General features: G+C 33.5%; 1 pseudogene; it reads left to right on the top strand.

The window, feature by feature from the left end:
- The first annotated feature begins 7,611 nt into the window (after positions 1 to 7,611).
- On the top strand, positions 7,612 to 19,055 carry LOC149543947 (origin of replication complex subunit 6-like; annotated as a pseudogene).
- The last annotated feature ends 1,624 nt before the right edge of the window (positions 19,056 to 20,679 follow it).

The following is a 20,679-nucleotide window of genomic DNA, read 5'->3' as shown; positions in this document are numbered from 1 at the left end:
TGAATAAGACATAGAAGAAATAGGAGGATTGCAACACATCAAGTGGAGAAGGGATCACTTCACCTGATGGGTTAGGTGATCACACCTCATCAAACTAAGCAATTAAGAAGTATGTGGTATTGATATTCAAAAGTTATGTCATACATCAATTCCAAAGGATTTAGTTTTTAAAATATCACATAAGAATGTATAAATATGCAAGGTTTTATTAGGAATCAAAGAAAAATCTTTAAGTTTTTCATGTTACTATTGAGCATGAAAAGTTTTCCATGGTTGCCGAGTGAAAATCTAGTGGTTGTCAAGCTAATAGACTACCTAGTTGTTACTGAGCTCACAATAGTTTTCAAATGAATGAAAGGAACAAGTGGATGCCGAGTGATCCATAAAATAGTTGATGTCAAGCTTACAACTTTATAAGCACTCAACATTAATTGCAGTATTTCAAAGGGGTATTTGATCAATTTTTGCTCATTTAACATCATTCAAAATTAAGAGAGAGCAAGAAGAGCTAAAGGCGATCTATAAATTTCATTCAAAGTGTTTGTAGGAGATTTGAATAGCTATTCAACATTATTTCATTAGATTTTGAAAGGTATTTATCGTGTGCAAAGCTATGCTGTTTCAAATTTTGTGAACCCAAGATTTGTAAAATGGCATTTAGTTGAAAAAGTATAGAGGGAAAAATAGTTTTAAATGTTTATTTGGTTAGCAACGAGGTAAAACAACCTATTTTCAAGGCCATTCCAGAGATAACATACAAACAAGATCACTCTAATGCATTATCTATGATACCACCACAAGTTTAAATGATACAAGATGTCAAAAATTGTTATAATTGTAAGATTGGTAGTATTGATGACATGGAAATTAGATTATCATATGGAAAACTATCTAAAAATGGTGTGTTAAGGGAAGAATTCAAGATTATAGAAAAGAAAGGGTTAACTCGTTCCCTAGATTTCCCTAATGTTTTCAAAACTAAATGGATCGGGATTGTTTTGAGTATAATTCATGATACCTCAATGTGGTTAGATAATGGGCCAATCAAAATCACAAAGAGAATAATCAATAGGGTAATAGGGTATCCAACCCTAGATTGGCCAAAGACTATGAGAAGTGAGTCCAAAGAAGTCATGGAAAAGAACATAGGAGCTGTGTGGAACAAGAGATGAATAACCATAGACATCATCATAGATCTTCTAATAGATTTCGTAGTAAGGGTAATTGCACATAAATTTTATCAATCAAGTAGATTGAATAGTGTACCTGCACTGCAGTAGATATGGGTTACAAGATTGTGAAGAAGGATCATACATATGATCTTGCCAAGCTACAACTGCAACAATTGATTGAAAACTTAGGAGCAATAAGGAAAACAAAGAGTGCTTAGTGTAAATTTGGATCTATTTTGATGTGCGTCTTCTTTTATGTTTAGAACATATTTGATACATTATGTACTATTGTATGGAAGATAAATAGGTCTATTGCAATTCAAATAGGAGAGTTCATTGAAAAATTAGGTGAAACTTTTGAGTTAGTAATGACTAGTTATTTTGAAGACTTCAAGAAATCCATGAAGAAGAGATTGAGGATTCCTATGTCATTAGAGGAAAAACTTTATGATGATGTTTTTTTCCTAGTTGATGCTGATTACACATTTTCTGAAGAAACAATTCCAAGAGTAAGATGGTTGAGGCTATTATATTATGAAATTAATGTTTATGAAGCCTCTGCATCAATAAAAACATTACTTACAGAAGAAATAGACAAAGATGCCAAAGAATTTGGTAACTATGAGTTGTCCAAGCCTAAGATTACTATGGAGTTGAAGACTGCCTCTATTATAAAAAAGATGGATAAACTAGTAAAGAAACTAAAAGAAAAATTTGGTGAAGGTGCCAAGCAGGAAGATGAAGAGGAAGAAGACACTCAAATTCAAGCACAACTTGCATTAACACAAGGAAAGGGTGAAGATCAGCAAGAGGAAGAAATAGAAACTACAGAAGGTGCTAAGAAAGAAGAAGCCAAGGACACACCTATTCCTACTAATTAGAAGAAGAGAAAGGCTAAGGCAAAAATAATGATAAGATGTAAGAACATTATTAAACCAAGCCAACCCAAATCTACAACACCTACCACAAGGGCTAGTACACATGTCATTGCACAAAAAGCTAAAGAGAAAGCCAAGACTAAAGAGAAAGAATGTGGAGCACATAAAAGACCAAGGAGAAAATATATTGCTCCAACTGAAATTGATGAGGAAAGAACTAAATTTGATGAAAACAACCAATTCCAAGTGGTGAGTCATAATCCATCCTCAAATCTAGACAACTTATGTGAGAATGTTAGAAATAATGCAGATTTATCAGGTTTTTCTCACATTGATTTTGAAAATCTTGGAAAATTTGAAAAGAATCATATGCCATGATGGCCAATTTTAAGAAAGCCCCTTTATAGATTGTCAACTCCATGAATATAATTTTATGTGAAAGAGTTGAGAAAAAATGGCATTATTCTTTGAACTTAGAAAGGAAAATTAGGGAGACATCCCTCACTCAAGTTATGCCTAAACTTAGTAAGGCACAAATAGCTAAAGCCATAAAGAAATATTTTGTTATATTTGTTCCTAAATATAGGGCATTCAGCATAATACAAAACAACATTGAAGATGTTGTAAAGAAGACCACACAAATGTGAAAAAATTACATATAGGCTAGCCATTGTCAAAGAAGGAGAACAAGAGCCTATTGAGGTTAAAGATGATGAAGATGATGACAATAATGAAGGCACAGATGAGGGAGGTACTGAAATGAATTTAAATGGTGAGGAAAAAGCTGAGAAAGAGTAGCAAGAAGAATAGAGTGTACAAGGTACACAAATGCTGAATGTTAGCCCTCCATAAATAACAAGTGTAAGTATGAAACTCTTACAGTAAAGGATGTTTCTGATCTCACTATTTAGAATGTTAATCCCCTAATAGAGGAAGACTTGAAAAAGATACTTTACCAATCTACACTATAGGTTAAATTGTGTAACAACCTTGTATTGGTGAGTGTAGATGAACTTTAGAAATTAGTGACTAAAACTACAAGGGAGGAGGTGAAAACATAAGAACCACCTACAATCACCCTTCAAGTTACTATTGTATAATCTTTAGAAAATGTACCAAAAGTTTCACCAAAAAAGGTTGAGACAATTGGAAGGGATACAATGGCAACACAAGTCACTAACAAACCATAGAGTCAAACAAGTTAGATAGATTCATCTATAGCTCCAACACAAGTTCAAGATGAAATCCAAAGCAATGAGGTAGAGAAGGACACACCTAAAGAGGCTGAGTTGACACCCAAGCTGAAGGAGCTAGCAACAATTCAAATACTAGTAATTTTACCAGCATCTAGCACTCCTTCTAGCCACACTCTTTAGAGGCCAAGCATAGATGAAACACCTTTGCAATTCTCAGTGTCAAGTCCAAGTTCATCAAAGGCAGAAGAGGTAATACCATATGGAGATGTAAGCCTAGGTGAAGAGATTATTTTGCCAAATTATGATTATGCAACAATAACAATTGAGTAGATGGGTATACTTCAAGAAGTCCTAGCTAGAAAAAACATCAAGAACTACTCAAAAGGGAGCATAGGTAGAAGCAAGATTTTCTTGATATCAAAGACATCTTCTTAGATGCATCTAGTCTACCTAATCTAGATGAAACCAAGTTAGCTCTTGAACAATTGAAGAACATAGTGGAAAAGGTAAGTGATGAAGACCTTGATACTAATGCAAACTTATTGGAATGTTCTAAGAAAAAATTTCAACATAAAGTGAATGAGAAGATATCTAGTGATATAGCACTTACACAAGTTGCATTGGCAACTAAGATAGAAAATGTGAAGAAGGTACATGAGTACATTTTCTCTTTGTATACCAAACCATATAATCCCACACTCTTCAGAAAAGAAATAAGGAATCACATCCTGAGCTTGGAAAGTCAAATGCAATCATCTGGAACTAAATTTCCCATGACTCCAGCTCAAAGTGAGAAACACTTAAGGGTCCTATTGCAAATCCGTTGTCAAATAGAAACAAAATCTATAGATGAAGTGAACATAAGGGCTAAAATGATAAGAATCAAAACTACATTGACTCCTCACAAGGAGATTTTTCACAAGGAGCTAGGCTATCTAGAAACTCTTGTGAAGAAAGACCCCAATCTTTCTACATTAGATGGCCTAGTACACCTTGTTGCCGAGTTGGCCATCAAAATAAAGTCTTTGGAGGTACCTTGTGACAATTGGGATATTTCTCTTAAGATTATTCTTGAGGTCCATAAATCATTTTTGCAAAAACACACTATTAGTGTATAACCCATTGGCATTAGTGTTAAAAGGGGGGAGAAAAAGCTAAGGGGGAGGAAGCATGGGAGATAAAGTAAAGAACAACAAGAGATCAAATAATTAGTAGGAGTAACATTTTGAGTATAAAACAAAATCAAAAAACTCAGGGGAAGTTATAAGATTTTGAGGTATCAGTTGGTGCAAAAATTATGAAATTATGAAATTTTGTACAGAGGCCGAATAGTTATGTTATGTTATGCTCATACAAATAAAAGTATCAATGCATGACCAAGTGTTTTTAACACTCATGTCAAAGGCGTAGATTGTTGATCTGAGATTATTTTTGACAAGTGACTTTCTATACACTTAAGTCATTTAGTTAGTTCATGTAAAACAAGTAGTATATGCAAAGCACAAAATTTATAAGTTAAATCATGCCAAGTCAATAGTGAGTGTTGAGTCACTCATGTGCTAAGTTTTTCAAGTTCCAAGTAGATAATATATGCCGAGTGATTCAAGAGCCAAGCAAGTAGTACATGCAGAGTCATTTAGATGCCAAGTCATAGTATTGAAATCAGTATATGATGAGCATCAGAGACTTTAGATGCCGAGTAAAATAGTTTTGTCATATTTTTTGTATTGGCACAAACTACTATGTAAACCATTTTTGAGCCAACTTACAAATTGAATTATGATATTTTGGTGATAAGGATGAATCTTAAGTTTGAATCTATTTTGGTCTCACAATGCATGCCCCATTTCTCCTAGAAATGGGGACTCCCTACTTTTTTTTTTGCTTTACGGATCCCTAGTTTGGGATCCAAGTCTTTTCTAGGGTTTTGCCTAGTATCTTTGGTAAGATCTAGGTCCTAGTTTCAAAAGCTAGATTTTGGAAATCATCATCTGAAAGGCTGAGTCATTTTATTGTAGGAAAATAGTGCACTAGTGTGCCTCACCTAGTGTGCTAGTGTGCCAAACAAAGGAAAACACTTCCTCTTTGAACTGCACAATAGTGTAGCTATGCACCTCAAAGAGGTGCACTGGATCCTAGGCCTATAAAACCTAGGGACCTCCCTCCCCTCCTCACTTCATTTCTTCCCTTGAGCATCACTTTCTAAATTGTCACAACTCCCTAGGTGTGCTTTGCTTCCCTCATTCCACCTACACAAAGTTAAAAAGCATTAAAAAACTAGTTAAAGGTGCATAGTTGTGCACCTTTTTATTTTAAAAAAAAATTAAAAACTCAAAAACTAAAAAATATTAACAAGATAACACCTAAGAAAGGTGTGCAACTATGCACATTTACATAGCTAAGTATCCTTATGAGAATTAAAGGGTGTGCATTTGGCACACCCCATGAGGTTTGCTAAAAGCATACGCCTACTTATGCATTCAAAATGATAAGGGTGTGCACCAAGTGCACCCTATGAGGTGTACTAGTGTACACTCTCATACATTAGAGTTTTATAAGGAAAAAGGTGCACCTAGTGCACTTTTGAGGTGTGCCAAGCACAACCTTTTTTTTTGCATATCAAGTTTAAAAATAAGGTTTTTAGGTATTTTTAACATTTAAGGTTTCTGGGTTTTTTCTATGTCATCATTAGGGTTTCAATTAATTAATTTCTCTTTGACTCTAGACTAATAGACATTGTTTTTGTATAGATTCAATGGCTTCTTCATCATCCTCCTTGTCTATAAAGATGGTCCTCAAACCCGTGGTGTTCAGGTTTTAGGGTGTTCTGGCAAAGTCATGCTTTCAAGATGATTATTCAGAGATCTAAAACTCCAAATTTGGTCATATTTACTAGAAAGAATTCATAGTATTGTGCAACAAACCTACAAAGAGGTCCCTGATGACATCTGCTCTTATTTGATCAAGACTAGTTATGCAACATCACATACAATGTCCATACATTCCTCATATAAAGTATAACTAGAGAGATTGTCCTAGATCTCTAACCTAAGAACATAGAGAAGGTGTTCCATCTTTCAAGGACAGATCATTTCATCAGATTAACCTATCACCAAGCAGAAAGATGGTACAAAGAACATGTAGAGGAAGCATTTGAAATCATCTAGTCTTCGTATCTCATTGAGAAGACTCCTCTAGGGTGTAAAGTAGGAAAAGTGGACATGACTAGAGGTTACATGAAAGAGGATATTGGATATTCTATAATAATCTTGAGTAGAGTCATGGGGCTGCTAGCATTAGGACACCTAAACATATGGATGGTGCATTTTATTGAGACTATCAAAACAATGAAGATGCCAACTGATTGGGCTTCAATTCTTAATGAGAACTTGGGTGAGCAACTGGTGGTGGTTAAGAATAATCATAAGTTTTACGTGACATCTTATTTGGTGTACCTGTTAGCTACAAGGGTAATGAACTATTCGAGATTATTTAAAAAGGGTAGTATGCAAGATAAAAATACATGGCCATATATAGTTTATCTCTAGTCGGTGAAGAAAAATCTTCCAGAGCATAGCAAGGAATACATGATAGTGAATAACACATTTATATTCGCAATCATCTGGTTCATTGAAGGGGATTATGTGAAGAGGATGTCAAAAGAGGTAGCAACAAAGATTTTAGAAGTTAGAGCATACTGCATCCAATATCAAGCATTCACTTATTTAAGGTTATTGGGTACCACTCTTAATCCCAAGAAGCTCCCTAGATATCTAAGTGACAAAATTACATTACTAGGAATTGTTCAACAACTCTTGTTTGCATATGACAGAGTTAGGAAGTAGCACAAGATAACCTAGGTGTGGCCCATTACTATAGGATCATTTAGTGTGGTCTAGAGACAAGATATTCCATCTTTTGAGTCTGAGTGGGATCAATATCCTTTGGATGAATATAATTCTCCTTGACCTTATTTTGATAACATCAGAAGAGTACAATAATTAGCTGGCAGATGCTTCAACATGAAGATGCAATTGAGGATCATTGGATGAATGTAGTAGATGACTACACTAGTACATTTGACCCCATTTTTAGACCAAATTTTTTGACCATCTATTAAAATGGGGTCAAATTGGTTGGAATAGGCAAGGAAAAATGTCTTTTAAAAAAAATTCATGCCTGACCTTGTTATGTTAAAATCAAGAAGGTTTTATTTCACGCAGGTTGATTTGTGCAGGTTGCGAGTGGAACTATAGTTGGTCCATTTGGAGGGCGGGCTCATGGGCTGCAAGGGTGAGAAGTCCTTCGGTTGGAGTGGATGAAGGAGGGTAACATTTATTTTCTAGCCATACACTACAAAGAAACATGGACATTGATGGGATGGGAAGAAAACTAGGCCTTGTAGAAGACAACAAGGTTATCAGGAAAGCCGAGGAGCTGAGACGTAATGTGCATTTTAATTCTTCCACTTTTGGTGTGGTATGTTTATCTAAGCAATGCATCAAATTTAGTACAATTTTTATCATCTGGAATGCAATTTATTTGGAATATTCATCATTGAGTCCTTTTTTAACCTCTTTTCATCCACAGGGAAAGGTTTGCAAATCAGTTCTCTGCTTTGAACTCGCTGCTACAAAGTAATTTTTCTTGAACCTTATTCAGATGGGTTCATCTGATTTTACATTGAAAAGGATCAGGTCATTTCTCAAATTTATAGCATAATCCTTACAACAAAGATCATTCCATATGTCGGTAGTGAGATAATATAACATTGGGTCAAATCTTATTAATGTCATCTATCCTTGTCATTACACTGCATTCTTAAGGACTAGATCTATGTTGCCCAAGAAGAAATAATTTAACAAGAGGAGAAATTATTCCTTGAACATTAGATGATTCCCATTGCTTACCCTTCATGGATTTCCAGTTCTCATTCTTTATGATTTTATAAGAAAAATTGCAACAATGACATTTAATTTGCAATGGTTGAATGCATTGTTTATACAGATTACAAGTTTCCTTTAATAAATAGAAGGCCATTAGGCTAAGTGGCACGTCTACGAAGGCATATACCAGATCCTTGAATGCAATGCAAAATGCACTTGGAGTCAAGTAGGTTAATTATCTAAATCGAGTCAATTGCAATTGTTTGTCTATTTGCTCTTTTGACATTAATGGATTATATTCAAAAATGATGACGAGCCTGCACTTTTAATTTGCCTTGCAGGCCAAAGTTGGACATTCAAGAACTTGGAATCCAGTTTGGATGTCTTAGATTGATTAGGTTTTCCCAAAGAGTCTTTTCTTTGTAAGTTCCATTTTCCTTGACTCAGTTTTTAGCTCTCAAATGGTCTGTTTACTTAAACTTTGGACCTTTTGCAACTTACTAGTCAAATATTTATATAGTGCTCTATGGAACTTGAGAAACCAGGTTTCCTTAGTTCAGATTTTAGGACCCAAATGGTTTGTTTTCTTGGATTTCCAATCTTTTGAAATTTATGGCTTAAAGGCTTATAGTATGCTTTGTACTTGGGGAAATTATTAGGGTGGGTATAATGATTTCATCGGAGTAAGGCCTAAGGGCATACCAAATGAAATCCTATGCTCTTATACTTTGACCTTGAGCTCTCTGATAAGTGTGGGGTCAGCATATGATCCCCGAGTCTTGTCAACCCAAAATCATGATCGAATATGCAATTCTAATATCAACCTTATATAGATACAAAGAAAGATTTATAGCTACTCTACGAGAGTCCTAGAGATCAAGTGCTAATTTTGGTCATCTAGTGTTCACTGTAGTATCTTTTTACCTATGTGTGAGAAGAAATAAGGTTTGTTTGTACTTTCATATTTCAAACTTGTTATTAGGCCAATAATAATCCTTTGATTCTGTAGTCAATATGAATGAAGGATATAACCTAGGAGAAATTTTTTTCTCTTTTTTCTTTTTCTTTTGGGTGAACAACTTAAACAAAATTCAAACCCTTACTCTTGTGTTACTTTTTATCATCACACATATGAAAATGCTACAGTAATGGCCTCAAGCTAGTCTTCTCTAAACTTTGGTTTCTTGTTTATCCATATACCCACCCTAAGTTCTGGAACTTAGTATGCAAAAACCTAACTTATTTATCTAGATGTAGTTAAAAGTTGATAGGATGAAATTTATTGAGATATGTGGTACATTGGACTTTGAGTTTTCAAATGTGAGTGTTCTTTTTGGGTGCATAAAAATCTTGAAGGTTTTGTAATACTATTCACATTGTCAATTTGTAGATGCTAACTAAATCAAACAAGGAAATGCTCTCGATGATTTATGTTTGTTCTTAACTACACACACACACACACACACTTGTTTGGGCTAGGTTGCAATATCTATGAATGATCTCTATTTTGATGTTGTGGGAATTGCCAAAGAAAAGAAGGATCCAAAATCTATGAAAAACAATAGAGCTGTGTTTTCTTTAGAGACTATTTTGTTTATGTGATGACATTGATTTTTTAACCTTTGCATATTTTTTATATGGCAAGTTCTTTTCATTAATTATGGTCAAGTTTAGACTAGGTTCATTCTTGTTACTTAATAGATACATTCTTATATTTTTGTGCTTGCTTGGTGCTGGAAAGTTTGAAAGATTATTTTAGGGTTGTTTACATTGTAGTGATTGTGGTCTTTACAAATATCTCCTATATAAAATTCATATGGGCTGGCATATCTCATATCCGTATTGTTTAAAATTTCAAAGTGCATTGTACTCTTATGTCTTAAATTGGTTTGACAGACCAGCTGCATAATCATTTTTTTGTTCTTTACATGGTTGAATTTATTTTCACACCATCTTTAACTATTTCTTAGGTTCACATTGATTTAGTATGGCAAATTGGAACAAAAGCTTTGTCTAAATTCTGGTTGCTATGATTGTTGTAGGAAACTAAGTGTATTGGGTGTGTATGGACAAAACTTTTGGATGAATTGCCAAGCAAAAGAATATGTGAAGATGAGGAAAAATTTGACAATAGTGGTGAATCAATTGATGATGAATATGAACTTGAGGTAACTCAGTTCATATATTATACCTAAAAGTTTACAAAGTTATTTTTATATATTTGATGTTATTCCAATGTGGATAGACATGCAATGCATTTCTCATATAATAATTAATAACTAAGGATGTAAAATCAACTTAGCTGCATTGTTTTATGTGAAAGAATGTGTTTCTTAGTTAAGAATTGGTACTTGAGTGTTTCTTTATTGATGATTGGAAGCACAACCTTATATTTCTACATGGTTGAAGGATGTTGTAGTTAAACATAATAATATTTTATTGTAACTATAGTAACATTCCATTTTCATGGTAGTGAAACGGTGTAGGAAAAGTGTAAGTGGAATTCAAATATTCACATCCAATTAAAACACAAGGCAAAAACTTGGGGGTTAACTAAACAAAACACTAGCTCTTATAAAAAGCTACATTGTGTTCTGAGAGCTTGAGAGAGCTGATTTGACTATAATATTTGTATCCCTTGCCTAGTTTCCTAGTTTAAATTGCAATCTAGATTACTATGAGATTTTCATATGTTGCCTTTATTGTGAAATCCTTTCTCTTGGATGGTTTAGCCTTTGAAAAGATGACACCAAAATAGTCTGGTTCAATAGTTGATGCTGAAACAGTTAAACTTAGAGCTCTATATAATGACATTGCCGCAAAAATCAAAGGAAGTTTGTTTCAAATGTCCTTTGTAAGATAAAAGTTCTAAGCCTCCCTTGGATGTTAAACTTACTCTTGATTTTGATTATGTGAATACAAGAAAAAGAGATGGCTGAATTGTCAAGAATAGGATTGGCTAGATTGGTTGTGATGGGGCAGAATCTAGCTCTCAACATTGTAGAAAAAGGCTTCCCCATCTCAGTCTACAATCAAAGCCTAGAAAAGGTAGATGAGATGGTAGATAGAGACAAGTTGGAAGGCAATCTGCCAGTAAAAGGCTTCCATGATGCCAAGTAATTTGTGCTCTCAATCTAGAAGCCCATAGTCATAATCCTTCTAATCAAAGTAGGGCCCCCTATGGACAAATCAATTGAGACTCTGGCTGCCCACATGGAAGAAGGGGATTGTATTGTGAACTATGGGAATGAATGGTATAAAAAAATGGAGAGAAGGTAGGCAGAGGCAAAGAAGAGGGGGCTTCTGTATTTGGGCATGGGGGTTTCAAGAGGTGAAGAGGGTGCTAGGAATGGCCCTTCTCTTATGCCTAGAGGGTCATATGAGGCTTACAAGTATATTGAGGATAAAATTATTAAGATCTCTAAACAAGTGGATAGTGGCCCTTTTGTTACCTATATTGGAAAGGGTGGATCTAAAAATTTTGTCAAGATGGTGCACAATGGGATCGAGTATGGTGACATGCAACTTATTGCAGAGGCTTATGATGTGCTAAAGTCTTTAGGTAAGGAAATTCAAGATTCAATTATTTCTCACTTTCTATGAGTTCTTTTTTTTGGTGGGTGATATGATCTACTGAAGTCTGTAGGTAAAGAAAATTATGAGTCAATTTGGTTTCAATTTCGCAATCCTCTCATCTGTGGTCATTATTTCTAACAATTTGGAGTTGTAACTTTCCAACCCATCATCCTAGGTAGAAGATGATTAGGATCATCCTTCATATTTATATGAATTTATAAAATGTAAATCCTAATTATCAAGGAAATCATGTCTAAACTTTCATCGAATTGAACTAATGCACGCAATTCCTCACAAACAATAAAAAATAGTTACAAAAGCACACAAGAATCTAAGTAGATCTACATCAAACTTTGATATAGTTAAATTCAATATTTTTCCTTAACATTCGCCACTTTCTTCCCTTATTATAAGATCCAAAAAGCCATCCTTTGTGTGGTTGCAGATTTTTTGCATACAAGACAAGTGGAATCTGCTTTATGATAGCAACTATACAATCTCCATGAAATAAAAAATGTATTGCAATCTTATCAAAATAAAAATGTTATTCCAATTTTGATTATCTAGAAGCAATTTTTACAACTTGAACCCAATTTCTAACTAAATCCATCTTTAGGAACACCATATTATGATCTTGAAAACTCTGCATTCGATAACTGCTACCAACCTTAATTGTGACTGAAAGGAGATCAATGCTTCTATATCAAATCCTCAAAATCTTGAAGTATTGAACTGCTTGGTTTAAGATAAAATCATTTTTTGTTTAAGATGTGCCAACTTGACTACTTACTGTTTCTTGAATCCATGCCAAGATAGCCAAACTTAGACTCTTTTATATTCTAGTATTTTCTCACTTTCTTTATTTTGAAATTTTTTGGACATTTGGGTGGTCCAACTCGAAGGTGGATTAGCTACCTTGCTACATGATTATATAATGCTTTTTTCCTCTTTCTATTCATACATATTAATAGTTTTAATATGTAGAAGATCTTTTGGAAAATCCAGAGGAAATAAGTATCACTGATCGATTTTTGTGGAATCTTGTATTGATAAGCATTTTTCATTGTTGGCCTTTTTCAAATCAATCCTTTTGCACATACACTATAGTAGATCACCAACTATGTTCTACCTTTTTTAGCATCCTCCTATGAGCCTTCTCTTCACATGTTTCAATATTTGGTTACTTCTAAATATCCTTTTTCATGGTTTCAAAGAAATTCTTCATCCCTTAAAAAATAGTTCTGTTGTGTGAACTCTTTACAAGAGTGGGTATACACCATTTTCAAAGGGACATACTTAGTGAAGCAATTAACTGAATTGTTAAAGCAAATTATGCATACAACCATTGCCACAATCTTCATTTGTATATGAAGAAATAGTGCAACAACTTTCCTAGCATTCAATGAATCAATTTTTGTTGCTCTTAAGCTTGAGAATAACATCCACAACTACACTATGGTCATGCTCATGGCTTCTTCCATAAATTATACCAAGCATGACTCAAAATTTCATTTCTCATTATAAGATGCATCTTTGTGGTATTCACAAGCTACAGTATGGGAAATCTTAGAAAATTGATCCATGAAAATGACCAAAATATACCATCAAAACCTCTTTGTATGACTCAATATAAAATCCATGCTAATACATTGCTTATGTTTTTAAATTTTCCAAGATACTAAGTATCAATATTTTGCCTAGTTTTATTTGCCTAAGCTTGACATGTTTTCAAATGTAACATCTGTTCACTTAGATCACAATATCTCAAGTCTTAGAAGACAAATATTTACAATCTTCTAGTTGTTGCAGGATTTTATTTCTCCCATATTATTCTGAAAGCTAACTAGCATGTGCTTCACACAATATGGCCTTCCTCGTGGTAGCTTGAGGAAAGCACAATTTCTTTTCTCTAGAATAAAATTGATCATGCATCATGAAGTTCAAATGGGAACTCATAATTCCTATATTTGATTCTTTACAAGGATTATTAGTGGCTCGATGGGCTAGATTTGAGTGTAATACATCCTTGAGATGCTTCAAACCTACCACCTCATTAGTCATAGTTGTACATGAAATCCTTTGAGAACTAAAAAATTGGTAACCACATTTATCTTCCCTACCTTGTACTTGATTATAAATGTGAAAGTCCACATATAACTAGATCATTTAATATGGGGAGCATGTAGTTGTTCTTGAGTTTGCAAGCATTGTAAAGCTTGATTATCCACATTTAATGTCAATATAAATGTATATTGATGCCTAAAAGCTGGATTTGTTGGCCTCACCTGCAAATGATTGATATAGCTTATGTTCATTGGGTTCTTTGTTAGGACATCACTTGGAAATGTTCAATATTTGGATCTATATTATGTGGTCCTCTCATGGGATTTATGTTGAATTTTTTTTTTTAGAACTTAACAAAAGCTTTAGCTTAATCACTTTATAATAGTCAATCATAGATTTTCTTAGTTATGGCCCTTATTATGTCCACAAATTGTTTATTGCTTGGACAAAGGATTTTCTAGTCTCTGATCTGTAAGCATGAAATGCCAATTTTGACTTGAATTTTTACACCAGCCACTAGTATATAGGCCATTCCTATCTACAATGCCACCTATTTTGGTTATGTGGTGTAGGTCAAAGTGGATAAATTTTAATTAAATTGTTCTTATTGCCAAGTTTGCATGGAGCTTTATATTTCATAGGATCTCAAAGACTTCAGTAATATGTAAATTGATGGTAGATACCATATTAGAGGGCTTTGGATATCCATATTATGTGGCAATGAACTCAAAGCTTAATTATATATTTGGTCAACTTAAAGCAGTCTACTTCCACAAGGTTTCACAACTCTCAATGCAAGTTGTTGATCCTTGTGTTGCTAAAGGGCTCAAGTCAAAGCCAAACATAATCGTTTGAAGATGGTGGTGTAACCTCTGATGAAGTTTTTGAAGCCATGCAAACTTGATGTTTTGTGCAACATCAAGGCATTTTAGGAGTCAAATTTTGACCATATAGAACTTCTTAGTGTTATGTGTGCTTTTGTGCAACAACATGAAAAAAATGTTTTTCAAAATTTAGGGAACCCTTTTAGGCTTAGATGTTTCAATGTAAACTAGTATAAGTAATGCATGTCTTAAATTTTCTAAATTTCCAATTCTTAGGTTCCAACATCTCCACATATTTTTGTTCATCTTGTTTCACTCATTATTAAATAGATAAAACATGAATTTTTTAGCATCTGTATATGAAAGATTTTGTCATTTGTTGAAAGTCCAATAGTTTGATGGTCCAATGTGTTAGAAAAACAAAATATTGTGAATTTATATTTTAGGATTCATTGGTTTGTAAATGATAAATTCATAGATTAGCAAAGATTGCTTTGGGGCAAGTGTAAATATAGACTCAAAATGTTTTCACCAATTTTAGTCAACTAGCACAATTTTACATGCGCCCAGTGATTGTAAGTGAAGTCTTTTGAACATTACAATATCAAAATTTTATTGCATATAGAAATAAAATATTGAGGCTATAATATATGTTTGACAAAATTCTTGTTAGCTAGATAGATAGTGGCCCTCGAACCCTTTGTGAAGGCTATAAATAGAAGGAACCTCTATGGATTGTTTTTGAAGTGTCAAGAATGATTGATCTTTTGTCTTATTTGAGAGCTTCCTCATAGAAGATAATTGATGGACATGGGCATCGAATAAAGATGGTGGGCAAGGGCTTATAGTTAAAAGAGTGTGAACATAGCATTATAAACAATTTAGAATTTGAAGGTGGTTGAGCACTTGATGTTGATGTAATTCAAATAAAGCCAAATTCATGGCATATATGGATAGATCACTGCAGCCTTAGTGATTATGATGATGGACTTATTGATATCACACGCCAAAGTACTAATATAACTATCTCAAGGTAAAGTAACATTTTTTAGTTTAGTCTAATTCAAGTAGTGCTTTAAAGAGCTATTAGCTGCCATAGGACCTTGAAAATAACATATATATTAACAGTCTTAATTATGTAACAAGCATATATAACTACATTTCTACTATGCCTCTAGTTAATTCTTAGATGCTTGTCTTGGACTGGACAAACCTATAACTGGATCTTTGTTTGAGAAAATATTTTTTCTTATCATGATCTAGCTTGCTTCCAAAATACCCTAGGATATAATTATCATTTAGTCTTTTTACAATCATAATTGATTCCTACTTTTAGTAGCCTATACGCTATATGCCGATATGATTAGTATAGAAAAAAATAAGGCCTTAGAAAAAAATATTTGCCTACTTGGCTTAGTTGTGGCTTATGGCTGTACACTTATGATACTATTCAATTAAGTTTCACAAATTTCATGGAATCATGTTTGTATAATTGCATTGTTCAAGGAATAGTGGTGGTGGACTTGTGGGGTTGTGATGTAGGCTGGTCCAATATTGAGATTCTTCTTTCAGCTTTGAGTGCTACATTATTTTATAGTCAACTCAAAGCTTAACATGCAATTTAATTGATCCCATTTGACATGAATTGTCATGGGAAGGATATATTTTATTGTTATAGCCTGCCATATGTTCTATATTTAATCATTATAGCCTGCCAAATTTCTTGACCTATTGATACTAGTCATCTACATAGGTATGCTATCAGATAGCAAAGTAATTGAAACATATAAATGCAAGTCTCTGAAATTCATCCCATGCAATGCATTTGAAAGCAGGAAGAATCAAACTAGAGGAATATTGTAACTGTAATATCCCCTTGTAAGGTGTCTTAGAAATTTGAGTCAATAAATACAAATTCTCTACCCTTACTAGTTTATACCAACTTACCTTTATATTCTGCTAAAAATAAATAATCAGATTAAAAATTTGATTATATATATATGTATATATATATACATATATACATATACATACATATATATATATAAATATATACATATATATATATATATATACATATATACATACATACATACATACATACATACATATATACATACACACACACACACACACACACACACACACACACACACACACACACACACACACACACACACACACACACACACATTCCTTTATTGCACTCTTAATTTTGCAATTGTTGAGCACCATGCTAAAAAGGAATATTTATACTATATGGCCATTTTATTCAATGGCCTACTATCTATGTCACATGGGCATAGATATAAGAAGGGCATTGAATAGAGATAGAACAATCTTTTATAAAACCCCAGATACAATACAATTGACATACAACATATGCCAAAAATAAGATGAGTGTAGACCATTTGATTAATTCAAATATAAGCACTTCCTTCCCACCCCCCAACACACCAAATACATAAACAAGCATATCAGATATGGATTTGTAAATGAATTAGCACAACTATCTACTTGCCTGGCAATGAGCTCTCATCTAGGCCATATCACAATATCCTGATACAGGAAGAAGCTGTCCATGTGTCAAAGAAATAAAAAATTAAAAGAAAGAAACTTTGTTGCAAAAAAATACATATAAAGCTAAAAAAACAAAAAAATAAAAAATAAATTGTTATATAATATAAGTCTCACTGACAACAAGCCTCACTGGCAATATAAGAGTCTTACTAACTACAATCAGGCCACTAACCCCTACCCACTACTCAAAGAAGAATGACTAAAACATAGAGGGATACTCTATTTCATTTCAAAACAATAAATTTACTGTCTCATATTTGTAATAGTCTGCATAATCTTCTTATATGTATTCAAAGATTGCAAAGAATGAAACTCTGTAATTCACCCTGTAATTTACCAATCTTCCACAAAAGCCAACAAAGTCTCTCGATGCAAAATTTATTGTAACCTTCAAAATTTTTTTGTCCCTCTAACATCAAATTCATTGCATCATATCTGCAGAGATAAACATTTTAACAAATGCATATACCTTTTTATTCTATCCATAAATTATTGTTTTTTTATTTGATGCATTTTATCTCACAAACACATTCAGACCTTGATCATTTTCCATGCATTTCAAAAAATAGTAGGAATAAACTATTATAGCAATAAATTTAACCAACAACTGAGTTTTCAAATTCTTCTAACAACAATTGACCATTGAAATCTAAAAAGAATGAACAAATATCCATTCAACTTCTGTCAATAAAAATTAATAGAGCTTCTGTCGAAACCTTACATGACCATGAGACTCTTCAACTACTAATTGTTGGAATTTGAAAATAATCAATAGCTGTCCATTCATCTTTTGTTGAGAACTATTGGTTTTTATTGAAGGAACACTAATTATGAAAGACAAACTGTGCAAGGTGATCACCATACTTGTTATGATTGAAGGAACACTAATTATGAGGTTTGGTTACAATAGTGAGCAATCTGCTTGAACAACATTATGTTTTTATGATTGGGATGAGTTTATTATGTTAATCTAATATTGAAACATATTTCATTTAGTTGAAACTTTGTTGGAGAGTCATATAATGAGCAAGCCCTAGTTAGATGAGGGTTTGTAAGAGCAAGTTGGGGCTTTCATAGTTACAGGGTATATGAGACTGAATTGATTGTAATTTCTTTTGATTGGGGTTAAACAACAACACTTTTGAAATCTTGAGGGCTAGAAGCCACATATGTCACACACTTGTTCTGTAAAAGTGGGGTCAAATAGGCCAAAAACTAGTGATAGTCATCTATTGGGGATAGTTGATCCAAAACATCAATATCTAAGTTTGAGATATGTTGAAATATAGCCAAATGGGTATCAGAATATATGATTATGAGAGTCTTTTGGGACATCTAGGAGGAAAAAAAAAATGCTCATTTGAGACTTAATTGAAAATTAGGCCTAGTAGGACAGCAAGTTGGGTTTACAAATGAAATTAACACCTAGAAATTTGAAAATAGAACTTCACCTGAACCACAATGAGTGACAATTCCACTTCCACTAGCCATGTGCTATACAACTATCTCATGTAAAGAGATTTCTAGAAAATTGTGCAACAATAACATCTATGTCAATATACTCAAAGGTCAGATCCCAATTCCTTGTCACCTCTTCATTATAATCAAGTTTCATACATGAAAGGAGATCTTGAAAGTAATGGGGGGTCTAGTACTAGAGACCTTAATGGGGTTGAGGGGTAGTGCCCTAGTGGCGGGGGGTCATGATGTAAGATAGGGTTGAGGGACAGATGCCCTACCATAGAGTCCATATTAAGACTTCTGGAGCAATGTTTGATTTTATTGTTGATCTATTATTGTTTTTTATATTCAGGAAGTAGGAGACAGGGAGAGGAGAGCAAGGGAAAGTGGGGATGAGGGATATGAGGAGAGAGAGTGAAGACAAGACATGGAGCAGGCGAGAAGGGAGGGATGGTGAGAGAGGGAGGGAGGGTGTGAGAGGGGAAGGAAGGAAGTGGGGATGAGGGAGTGATGAGGAGATATGGAGAGGGGAGAAGGGTAAGTTACCATGATATTTACTTTCCATTACATCAAGCATGGTTTGTTATATGCTCTAATCATTTTATACACTATTAACTTTCTGCTACGAATTTTTAGTGAAGGAATTAAGAGAGATTTACAATTTGGTAACATAATAATTAGGATTTCAATGTGTAATATGGCAGGTATTGGTGAGAATTGTCAATCAGTTATGATTTACATCTTTGGTGGTTCTAGCCTTTTGTTAAAAACTAGAGTAGCTAAATTTTGCAAAAAAATCTTGTGCATTCAAATGCAGATTTGGGAGCTCACGGAGATCAAACATGCAAATTATTACCTTGAAATAAATTAATGAACAAAATTCAACTTGCATTAAGGTTATAAACTATGAAATAGAGATATTAAATGCACAATCTTCAACTTGCATAGATATCAACCATGAAATGAAGATATTTGCTGCATTAAATTTATTGTTGAAGATTTTTTGAATTATAGTTTTATTTCAAATTTCATATTTTGAAGAGCTTGTTTGATCTTGAATATTTAGTTGAATTTACCTTGCCTTTAAATATAGATGTATAAACTATCAGTGTTGGAGCTCTATTTCTTATGATAGGTTTTGAGTTTTTGATCACTTCTTTATAAATCTTTTAGGCTCTAAAGAAATTTATGGATGGAGATGCCATATTAATGTTAGATCCAAAAATAAATAGAAACCCTGCTGCAAACTTGGTGGTATAGAAAGTGCTATTAGGATTGGTTAAAAGGCTTGGTAGTGGTTTGGTTTTGATCAATCAGGTATGCTTCATGTGTCCAAACTTTGTCTACTTTGAATTTAGCTCTTATTTATGACCTATTATTATTATGAGCTTTATAAGTTTATATAGTTCATTTCTTTGTTAAAAAATGCTATTACATTTTGGTTTTATTTGTGTTACACATAATCCAAATTAAACCCATTTATTTCTTATTATAGGGCCGCATCAGCCTTATGATCAAAAAAAGAAGAGGAAGCCTTATGTTATAAGATTAGAACCACAAGAGCCATAGGAGAATGTCGAAGATAGTCATGATGTGCCTATTAGCATTGTGACTATCTTCGGCATTCTCTTATGGCTCACGAGGGAGATCAGCTAGTGAAGATGCTATGTTAGCTTTTAATATGCTTCATAGATGAGATTTCATTATATGAGATTCATTACTACACTCAGGAATGGGCTCATCTTTAATCTAAAGATTGAAGATGAGCCCATTCTCGAGTGTAGTAATGAATCTCAAAGCTCCTTTAGCTTGAGCATATCATGTCCTTCGAATGATCTTTCTGAAGTTGCATCAACATTGTATCTTTCAAGTGTTTGATTCTTCATCTTTCTTCTTTATTATTCTATAGAACAATTCTTATGGTTTAATTTTTTCAGCATCAATTTGTAATTTCAGTCGAAAATCTCTATATATCTTTTCGTGCAAAACAGGGTTGCTTAGTTTTTATATAAATGTCTTTGCTTTTGCAGCTTGGACTTGAA

The sequence above is a fragment of the Cupressus sempervirens genome, chromosome 8, assembly GCF_028749045.1.
Source record: "Cupressus sempervirens isolate cs-2001-9-10 chromosome 8, ASM2874904v1, whole genome shotgun sequence".
NCBI classification, from domain to species: domain Eukaryota; kingdom Viridiplantae; phylum Streptophyta; class Pinopsida; order Cupressales; family Cupressaceae; genus Cupressus; species Cupressus sempervirens.
The sequence above is the reverse complement of the archived record's forward strand: the minus strand, read 5'-3'. Positions and strand labels throughout refer to the sequence as shown.